The sequence below is a fragment of the Alligator mississippiensis genome, chromosome 1 (assembly GCF_030867095.1).
Source record: "Alligator mississippiensis isolate rAllMis1 chromosome 1, rAllMis1, whole genome shotgun sequence".
NCBI classification, from domain to species: domain Eukaryota; kingdom Metazoa; phylum Chordata; order Crocodylia; family Alligatoridae; genus Alligator; species Alligator mississippiensis.
Genome location: NC_081824.1, coordinates 472,274,286 through 472,284,944, shown reverse-complemented (window position 1 = coordinate 472,284,944; position 10,659 = coordinate 472,274,286). Strand labels below are relative to the sequence as shown.

Genomic DNA, 10,659 nt, shown 5'->3' with positions numbered 1-10,659 from the left:
GATCCACTGTCGAGAACGCTCAAGGCACGGAGACCCCAGCTAGGGCGGAACATAGACTGCGGATCCCGGAGGACCCTCCCAGGAGGGTAGACCAGCGAACCCGAGCCGGTGAAGAACCCCGACGCACCCCCCCACGATGTCGGGACCCCGACAGGCGGCGGCGGACCCCCGACCATCGATTGACCCCCGGAGGCAGAGAGACTCTCAAAGCCCGGAACCCCGGCTGATGAGAGCCGCCTCCCGGCGGAGGACCCCGGAGCCCGAGGACGCCCCCCGGACAACGACGGAACATCCCGAGCGACAGCGGAGCCCTCCGGACCCCCACGGCGCCTCATGACGACGGCGGGCCCTGAACGGCGACGACCCCCGGACCCCGGGGGCCCCGAGGATGCCCCCCCGAGGGTCTCCCCACGCTGGTGGAGGAGCCCCGAACCCCCCCAACACCGGACCCCCCCACGGACGACCCAGGGGAAGGAGCAGACGTGACGGCGCTCACGTTCCTCCCCTTCCCTCTTCCAAACAAGCTGTTCTGCCCGACCTGCCACCTGCCGAGACAGTACAGGTCGCACGGCGACATGAACAAACACCTACAGCGCTTCCACCAGCTGCGCCTAGCTTTTTACTGCTCCCTCTGCGGCACCAAATACGAGGCCTTGAAGCTCCTCAAGAAGCACCAGAAGGTATGCCAAGGCCACGGAGCAGAGAGGAGACCCGGCACGCTGGTGAGATCCGCCGCCCCGGCCCGGCGCACCCAGGCCGTGGCGCGGAGACCCGCCAGAACGGCCACCCCGCCGACAACCCCACCGGACCAGACCTCCGAGGACCACCCTACGGAGAGACCTGCCCCAACGACGCCACCGTGCAGGCCTCCGCCCAGGGACCCCAGACCGAACGCGACGCCCCGACCGGACAGCCCTCCACCAGGACCCCCGGGGCAACCCGAGGCCCCCGCCCCGCCGAGGATTCCGGAGCCGCCGGGAGGAACCGAGCCGCTGGGTGCCCTCTGGCCCCCGAGCGTGCCGGAATCTCCCAGTGCGGAGCCCTCCCCACAGCAGAGGATGCCCTCTCCATGGCAGACCCTCTGGCTGGAGGAGCTCTCCCAGGCCACCACCTTCGAGGCTTTCGAGGCCTCGGTGGCCCGGCTCACACAGGAGCTCTTGGCGGTCGCCCGGCCCGGCCAACCCCGAGGAAACAACAACAGACCGGCGACGCGACGAGACCACAGGCCCCAACCGCAGAGGCGACCCAGGCGCCAGCGCTACGACCCAGCAGCAGCCTCCCGGATCCAGAAGCTGTACCGGGCCAACCGTCCCAAGGCGGTGAGAGAGATCCTGGAGGGACCCTCGGCCTTCTGCCAGGTCCCCCGGGAGGCTCTTTTCAGATATTTCAGCAGGGTCTTCAACCCTCCAACGGATGCCGCCACCCCACGCCCTGCGACCGTCGAAGCGCTGACCCCCGTGCCCCCGGCAGAGGGGTTCGAGGATGCCTTCACGCCACAGGAGGTGGAAGCCCGCCTGAAGAGGACCAGGGACACCGCCCCCGGCAAGGACGGGATCAGGTACGGTCTCCTTAAAAAACGTGACCCGGGCTGCCTTGTTCTTTCTGTTCTCTTCAACAGGTGCAGAGAGTTCCGGCGCACGCCCGCCGCCTGGAAGAGGGCCATGACGGTCCTCATCCACAAGAAGGGAGACCCAAACGACCCGGGCAACTGGAGACCCATCGCCCTGTGCTCCACCGTCGCGAAACTCTACGCCGGCTGCCTGGCGGGCCGCATCGCCGACTGGGCGGTGACCGACGGAGCCGTCAGCCGAAGCCAGAAGGGCTTCATGTCCACGGAGGGCTGCTACGAGCACAATTTCACCCTCCAGATGGCCCTGGACAACGCCCGGAGGACCAGGAAGCAGTGCGCGGTGGCGTGGCTGGACATTTCCAACGCCTTCGGGTCCGTGCCCCACCGCCACATCTTCGACACCCTCCGCAAGCTGGGCCTGCCGGACGGCGTTACCAACCTGGTGCACGAGCTCTACCACGGCTGCACCACAACCGTCCGCGCCACCGACGGGGAGACCGCAGAGATCCCCATCCGGTCGGGAGTGAGACAGGGCTGCCCCCTCAGCCCCATCATCTTCAACCTGGCCATGGAACCGCTCCTTCGAGCCGTGGCAGGCGGCCCCGGCGGGCTCGACCTCTACGGCGAGAAGCTGAGCGTCCTGGCCTACGCCGACGACCTCGTGCTCCTCGCCCCCGACGCCACCCAGCTGCAGCAGATGCTGGACGTGACGTCGGAGGCGGCCAGGTGGATGGGCCTGCATTTTAACGTCGCCAAGTGCGCTTCCCTGAACGTTGACGGGAAGCAGAAGAGCCGCGTCCTGGACTCCACCCTCACGATCCAGGGCCAGGCGATACAGCACCTGCGTGACTGAGAGGCCTACTGCCACCTGGGGACGCCCACCGGCCACCGGGCCAGGCAGATGCCGGAGGAAACCATCAACAGCATCGTGCAGGACGCACGCAAACTGGACTCGTCCCTGCTGGCCCCGTGGCAGAAGATCGACGCGGTGAACACTTTCCTCATCCCCCGCGTCGCATTCGTCCTGAGAGGCTCGGCGGTCCGCAAGACCCCACTCAAGAAGGCGGACACCGAGATCCGACGGCTGCTCAAAAAGTGGCTGCACCTCCCGCTGAGGGCCAGCAACGAGGTCCTGCACATCCCCTACCGGCAGGGGGGTGCCAACATGCCCCGCATGGGAGACCTCGGCGACATCGCCGTGGTCACCCACGCCTTCCGCCTCCTGACCTGCCCGGACGCGACGGTAAGTATCATCGCCGCCAGCGCCCTGGAGGAGACCGCCCGCAAGAGGATCGGCAGGCAACCCACCGGACGTGACTTGGCCACCTTCCTGAGCGGCTCGCTGGAGGGCGAGTTCAGCCGAGACAGCGGGGACTTTGCCTCGCTGTGGAGCCGAGCCCGCAACACCACGCGCCGCCTCGGGAAGCGCATCGGCTGCGCCTGGACTTGGACCGAGGAGCGCCGGGAGCTGGCAGTCTCCCTGCAGCCAGCCCCGCACGCCGACTCCGTGACCGTGACGCCCCGCACGAGGACCTTCCTGGACAGGTTCCTGAAGGACGCCGTCCGCAACAAATACGCCGGCGACCTGAGGGCCAAACCCGACCAGGGCAAGGTCTTCGACGTCACCTCGAAGTGGGACGCCAGCAACCACTTCATGCCTAGCGGGAGCTTCACGCGCTTCACGGACTGGCGCGTCCTCCACCGCGCCCGCCTCAACTGCCTGCCTCTCAACGGGGCCGTCCGCTTCGGCCACCGGGACAAGAGGTGCCGACGGTGCGGCTACGCGGCCGAGACCCTCCCCCTGTGCTGTGCAGCTGCAAGCCGCACGCCAGGGCCTGGCAGCTCCGCCGCAACGCTGTCCAGGACCGGCTGGTGAGGGCCATCCCGGCCGCCGCGGGGCAGGTCTCCGTCAACCGCACCGTCCCAGGCTCCGAGAGCCAGATGCGCCCCAACATCGCGATCACCAACGAGGAGGCCAAGAAGATCATCATCGTGGACGTCACCATCGCGTTCGAGAACCGGCGCCAAGCCTTCACCGACGCCCGGGCTCGCAAGCGGGAGAAGTACGCCCCGCTGGCCGACACCTTGAGGGGTCACGGCTACGACGTGACGGTCGACGCGCTCATCGTGGGAACGCTTGGAGCCTGGGACCCCAGTAACGAGAGCGTCCTGCGTGCCTGCCGCGTCTCCCGCCGCTACGCCAAGCTGATGTGCTGCCTCATGGTGTCCGACACCATCCGGTGGTCCCGCGACATTTACGTGGAGCACATCACGGGCCACCGCCAGTACACGGACCCCAGCAGAAGAACAGCCGCCGGACCGGACCCAGAGGGGACCGCCTGAACCGCCCCCCTCTGCAACAGACGGACCTTCGCTTCAAGAGAACTCATCAACAACGGACGACGACCCAGCGCCACCCGAAGAGGACCCCCGCGATAGACTATATCTAGACTGAGACACTTCATCTTCAGACCACTTCTTCCACCATTGCGGACCATTTTCACGGGTATGTGTGTTTCTATCCTCTATTTCTCTCAGCGTCGCGAAACACCCACTCCCTCCCCATCCCCACTCCCCTCTCCCCTTACCCCCAGGCTTAGTTGGCTAACTTTGTATCGCATGTAACCTAGTTGTGTTCCCAACCTCACCCCCATCCTTTTATTGTTAGTCCCTCGCCCGGGCGTTCTGTATTTCCCTATCAGCTTTGTCATCTTTTTTTGGATTTACCATCCTTACCATCTACTAATAAAAGTCAATCTGTTCTTATCCGGTCGCGCCGCTCGCAGCGGCGATGTCGCGGGCGGCGGGCGGCGAGTCGCAGCCTTCGCAGGGTGGGACGGACTCGTCGTCCAGCAGCTCGCAGGGCAGCAGCCAGTCGTCCTCCAGCTCGGGCACGCTCAGCTCCCTGGACATGGTGCCCACGCAGGAGCTGCCCCCCATCCCCGAGGACCAGGAGCCGGAGGAGCCGGCCCCGCGGCCGTGGGGGCGCCTCTGGGCCATTGGCAGAGGCTTCATCAACTACGCAGGGCGCAGCGCAGTGTAAGCCAAGCTGCCCACAGGGGAGCGGGTCCACATGCCGTTGGACTTTGTAACCGCCCTGAGAGAGCAGCGATGTCAGACTGTGTGAATGACGAGTGTTGGTTTGGCAGAGACAAAAGCTGTGACTACAGCTTTTCTAGGATAGGGCTGTCCGAGACAGGTTTCTACCAGAACTACAGCAAGAAGCATTTCCGAATTTTCAAGGAAACGGGACCACAAAACTCCTGCGTTGCCTACATAGAAGATCACAGTGTGAATGGGACCTTTGTAAATAAAGAGCTTATAGGAAGAGGGAAAAGGCTGCCGCTGACCCACAATTCTGAAATTGCACTGTCTGTACAGAGTAACAAAGTGTTTGTATTTTCAGATCTTATGGTGGATGATCAGTCGGGGTATCCCAGAGAATTCAGAGAGAAATATATCATGTCAAAAACTTTGGGAAGTGGTGCCTGTGGTGAAGTCAAACTGGCGTTTGAAAAGGCCACGTTTAATAAAGTTGCTGTAAAGATAATCAATAAACGGAGATTTATGACAGCTGCTGTGAGAGAGGCAGATCCAGTGTTCAATGTGAATACAGAAATAGAGATTTTGAAGAAAATAAATCACCCCTGCTTAATCAAGATTAAAAACTTCTTTGAAGCAGAAGACTATTACATTATTTTGGAATTGATGGAAGAAGGAGAATTATATGACACAGTGTCAAGACCAATCAAGATGAAAGAAGCTACCTGCAAGCTGTATTTTTATCAGATGCTGTTGGCTGTAAAGTACCTTCATGACAATGGTATTATACACCGGGATCTCAAACCAGAGAATGTGTTACTTTCATCTTCTGAAGAAAATTGCCTTATAAAGATTACAGATTTTGGACAATCCAAGATTCTTGGAGAAACCTCTCTTATGAAAACATTGTGTGGCACTCCCACGTACCTTGCCCCTGAGGTTCTAAATTCCCTTGGGACAGAAGGCTACAGCCGTGCTGTGGACTGTTGGAGTTTAGGAGTTATTCTTTTTGTATGCTTATGTGGATATCCTCCCTTCAATGAACAAAATACTAAACTGTCTCTGAAAGAGCAGATCACTCAAGGAAAATACACATTTATTCCAAAGGAATGGAAGCATGTGTCTAATACAGCTTTGGACCTCGTGAAGAAGCTGTTGGTTGTGGACCCAAATAAACGACTTACAACAGAAGAAGCCTTAGGGCATCCCTGGCTTCAAGATGAGGCTGTGAAGGATACGTTTAAACAACTACAAAAGCAAATAGGGTTCTCTCTGGATTCTTCCCAGGCATCAAAAGTGCCAACTACAATGAGAAAACGTCTCCATGACAAGGAAGAGGAGCCCGGATCTCCTAAGCGTGCTTTTCCTTCCACGTCATTTAAGAAACCAATGTGAAAAGAAAGGAAAGAAAGAGACTTTCTTTAATTGCTGCTTTCTTCTTTGAATAGTTTAGATTTTTATAAAAAGTATTTTTCTTAATAATGAAATAATGGTTTTGAACTAATCATAGGTAAATAAAAATAACTTTGTAAAAAAAAAAAAAAATCTGTTCTTATCAGTTTAATCGCTGAAAAAGACGGAGAAACACTTATTTTCGCACCGCGCCCGGCCTGGTATTGCACTATTTCCAGGACCGGCGCCGAACCCAGTCCGGCAGACTGCCGGAACTGTAGAAACAAAAAGTGAGCTGACTAGCAGCTTGCTTTCCTTTCTCCTGCTGCAGCGAGGGTTCTCGTCAGTCATGACGGGCTAGAGAAGGCGGTGCCGCCAGTACGTCCGAAAGGGTATCCGGTTGCGCAAGCGACCGTGCTTCCCAGGTTAGTAGCCAAAGGGTGTTCCGGTTCGCCAGACCCCGATAAAGCGAAAACGCCAGCTCGGGCTAGTAGCCGAAGACCTTGGGTCCCCCTCGGTCGGTAGGCGAACGCCAGGGTTCGGAGGACGGAACGTGGAGCAACACCCCCAGGTCTCAAGGACGCCCTGATCCACTGTCGAGAACGCTCGAGGCACGGAGACCCCAGCTAGGGCGGAACGTCGACCGCGGATCCCGGAGGACCCTCCCAGGAGGGTAGACCAGCGAACCCGAGCCGGCGAAGAACCCCGACGCACCCCCCCACGATGTCGGGACTCCGACAGGCGGCGACGGACCCCCGACCATCGATCGACCCCCGGAGGCAGAGAGACTCTCAAAGCCCGGAACCCCGGCTGACGAGAGCCGCCTCCCGGCGGAGGACCCCGGAGCCCAAGGACGCCCCCCGGACGAAGACGGAGCGCCCCGAGCGACAGCGGACCCCTCCGGCGCCTCGGTGACGACGGCAGGCCCTGAAGGGAGACAACCCACGGACCCCGGCAGCCCCGAGGATGCCCCCCCTGAGGGTCTCCCCACGCTGGTGGAGGAGCCCCGAATCCCCCCGACACCGGACCCCCCCACGGACGACCCAGGGGAAGGAGCAGACGTGACGGCACTCACGTTCCTCCCCTTCCCTCTTCCAAACAAGCTGTTCTGCCCGACCTGCCACCCACCGAGACAGTACAGGTCGCACGGCGACATGAACAAACACCTATGGCGCTTCCACCAGCTGCGCCTAGCTTTTTACTGCTCCCTCTGCGGCACCGAATACGAGGCCTTGAAGCTCCTCAAAAATCATCAAAAGGTATGCCAAGGCCACGGAGCAGAGAGGAGACCCGGCACGCTGGTGAGGTCCGCCGCCCCGGCCTGGCACACCCAAGCCGCGGCGCGGAGACCTGCCTGACCGGCCACCCCACCGACAACCCCACTGGACCAGACCTCCAAGGACTGCCCTACAGAGAGACCTGTCCCAACGACGCCACCGTGCAGGACTCCACCCAGGGACCCCCGACCGAACACGACGCCCCGACAGGACAGTCCTCCACCAGGACCCCCGGGGCCACCCGAGGCCCCCGTCCCACCGAGGATTCCCGAGCCGCCGGGTGGCCTCCGGCCCCCGAGCGTGCCGGAATCTCCCGGTGCGGAGCCCTCCCCACAGCAGAGGATGCCCTCTCCATGGCAGACCCTCTGGCTGGAGGAGCTCTCCCAGGCCACCACCTTCGAGGATTTCGAGGCCTCAGTGGCCCGGCTCACACAGGAGCTCTCGGCAGCCGCCCGGCCCGGCCAACCCCGAGGAAACAACAACAGACCGGCGACGCAACAAGATCACAGGCCCCAACCGCAGAGGCGACACAGGCACCAGCGCTATGACCCGGCGGCAGCCTCCTGGATGCAGAAGCTGTACCGGGCCAACCGTCCCAAGGCGGTGAGAGAGATCCTGGAGGGACCCTCGGCCTTCTGCCAGGTCCCCTGGGAGGCTCTCTTCAGATATTTCAACAGGGTCTTCAACCCTCCAACGGATGCCGCCACCCCACGCCCTGCGACCGTCGAAGCGCTGACCCCCGTGCCCCCGGCAGAGGGGTTCGAGGATGCCTTCACGCCGCAGGAGGTGGAAGCCCGCCTGAAGAGGACCAGGGACACCACCCCCGGCAAGGACGGGATCAGGTACGGTCTCCTTAAAAAATGTGACCCGGGCTGCCTTGTTCTTTCTGTTCTCTTCAACAGGTGCAGAGAGTTCCAGCGCATGCCCGCCACCTGGAAGAGGGCCATGACGGTCCTCATCCACAAGAAGGGAGACCCGAACGACCCGGGCAACTGGAGACCCATCGCCCTGTGCTCCACCGTCGCGAAACTCTACGCCGGCTGCCTGGCGGGCCGAATCACCGACTGGGCAGTGACCGGCGGAGCCATCAGCCGAAGCCAGAAGGGCTTCATGTCCACGGAGGGCTGCTACGAGCACAATTTCACCCTCCAGATGGCCCTGGACAACGCCCGGAGGACCAGGAAGCCGTGCGTGGTGGCGTGGCTGGACATTTCCAACGCCTTCGGGTCCGTCCCCACCGCCACATCTTCGACACCCTCCACAAGCTGGGCCTGCCGGACGGCGTTACCAACCTGGTGCGCGAGCTCTACCACGGCTGCACCACAACCGTCCGCGCCACCGACGGGGAAACCGCGGAGATCCCCATCCGGTCGGGAGTGAGACAGGGCTGCCCCCTCAGCCCCATCATCTTCAACCTGGCCATGGAACCGCTCCTTCGAGCCGTGGCAGGCGGCCCCGGCGGGCTCGACCTCTACGGCGAGAAGCTGAGCGTCCTGGCCTACGCCGACGACCTCGTGCTCCTCGCCCCCGACGCCACCCAGCTGCAGCAGATGCTGGACGTGACGTCAGAGGCGGCCAGGTGGATGGGCCTGCGTTTTAACATCGCCAAGCGCGCTTCCCTGCACGTCGACGGGAAGCAGAAGAGCCGCGTCCTGCACTCCACCCTCACGATCCAGGGCCAGGCGATGCAGCACCTGCGCGACGGAGAGGCCTACTGCCACCTGGGGACACCCACCGGCCACCGGGCCAGGCAGACGCCGGAGGAAACCATCAACGGCATCGTACAGGATGCACACAAACTGGACTCGTCCCTGCTGGCCCTCTGGCAGAAGATCGATGCGGTGAACACTTTCCTCAACCCCCGCGTCGCGTTTGTCCTGAGAGGCTCGGCGGTCCCCAAGACCCCACTCAAGAAGGCGGACGCCGAGATCCGACAGCTGCTCAAAAAGTGGCTGCACCTACCGCTGAGGGCCAGCAACGAGGTCCTGCACATCCCCTACCGGCAGGGGGGTGCCAACGTGCCCCGCATGGGAGACCTCGGCGACATCGCCGTGGTAACCCACGCCTTCCGCCTCCTGACCTGCCCGGACGCGACGGTAAGTATCATCGCCGCCAGCGCCCTGGAGGAGACCGCCCGCAAGAGGATCGGCAGGCAACCCACCGGACGTGACCTGGCCACCTTCCTCAGCGGCTCGCTGGAGGGCGAGTTCAGCCGAGACGGTGGGGACTTTGCCTCGCTGTGGAGCCGAGCCCGCAACACCACGCGCCGCCTCGGGAAGCGCATCGGCTGCGCCTGGACCTGGACCGAGGAACGCAGGGAGCTGGCAGTCTCCCTGCAGCCAGCCCCGCACGCCGACTCCGTGACCGTGACGCCCCGCACGAGGACCTTCCTGGAGAGGTTCCTGAAGGACGCCGTCCGCAACAATTACGCCGGCGACCTGACCCAGAGGGGACCGGACCCAGAGGGGACCGCCTGAACCGCCCCCCTCTGCAACAGACGGACCTTCGCTTCAAGAGGACTCATCAACAACGGACGACGACCCAGCGCCACCCGAAGAGGACCCCCGCGATAGACTATATCTAGACTGAGACAATTCATCTTCGGACCACTTCTCCCACCATTGCGGACCATTGTCACGGGTATGTGTGTTTCTATCCTCTTTCTCTCTCAGCGTCGCAAACCCCCCCCCTCCCTCCCCATCCCCACTCCCCTCTCCCCTTACCCCCGGGCTTAGTTGGCTAACTTTGTATCGCATGTAACCTAGTTGCGTTCCCAACCTCACGCCCATCCTTTTTATTGTTAGTCCCTCGCCCGGGTGTTCTGTATTTCCCTATCGGCTTTGTCATCTTTTTTTGGATCCATCCTTACCATCTACTAATAAAAGTCAGTCTGTTCGTATCAGTTTAATATCTGATATGTCCTCGATGTGAGGACTTTATATTAAATGGATTTTTGGAACTGGGAGATGGACTCGGAGCTTGCTCCATCCACTCCACGCATGGGTCTGGTATTACAGTGCCTCCAGGAGCGGTGCACCTCCCCTCGGGGAGAACTTGCTGCTGTCAAAAAGTAGATCTCGTCGCTTCTTCAGAGACATCTGGGGGGGGCTGGTGCTGGGCAGGGACCCCCGGCAGTCTGGCAGGCAGGCTACTACTCGCCTGAAGCCTTCAAGATGGCGGGGTGGCTGGCTGCCCGGAGGAAAGCGGTCCCTCTGCCTGCACCTGCATGGAGAGCGCGGTCAGCAGCGTGCAGCTGAGGGGGTTGTCAGGGGCAGCCTGCTTGGTGACCCCCTGCGAACAGCTCTGTTACAGCGGAAATCCTCTGTCGCAGCAGAAATCGTGGGCTTTAGGATGCCAGAAAGCCATGGATGTTGTCGT

At 61.7% G+C, this 10,659-nt stretch overlaps 1 non-coding gene and 1 pseudogene across 1 annotated transcript; both read left to right on the top strand.

Annotated features, from left to right (window-relative positions):
- Positions 1–4,346: 4,346 nt before the first annotated feature.
- LOC132248718 (serine/threonine-protein kinase Chk2-like) lies at positions 4,347–6,059 on the top strand (annotated as a pseudogene).
- A 4,067-nt stretch (positions 6,060–10,126) lies between these two features.
- LOC132247836 (U2 spliceosomal RNA) lies at positions 10,127–10,323 on the top strand. Its single transcript, XR_009459262.1, has one exon. It is a non-coding gene; the product is annotated as a U2 spliceosomal RNA (small nuclear RNA).
- Positions 10,324–10,659: the final 336 nt, after the last annotated feature.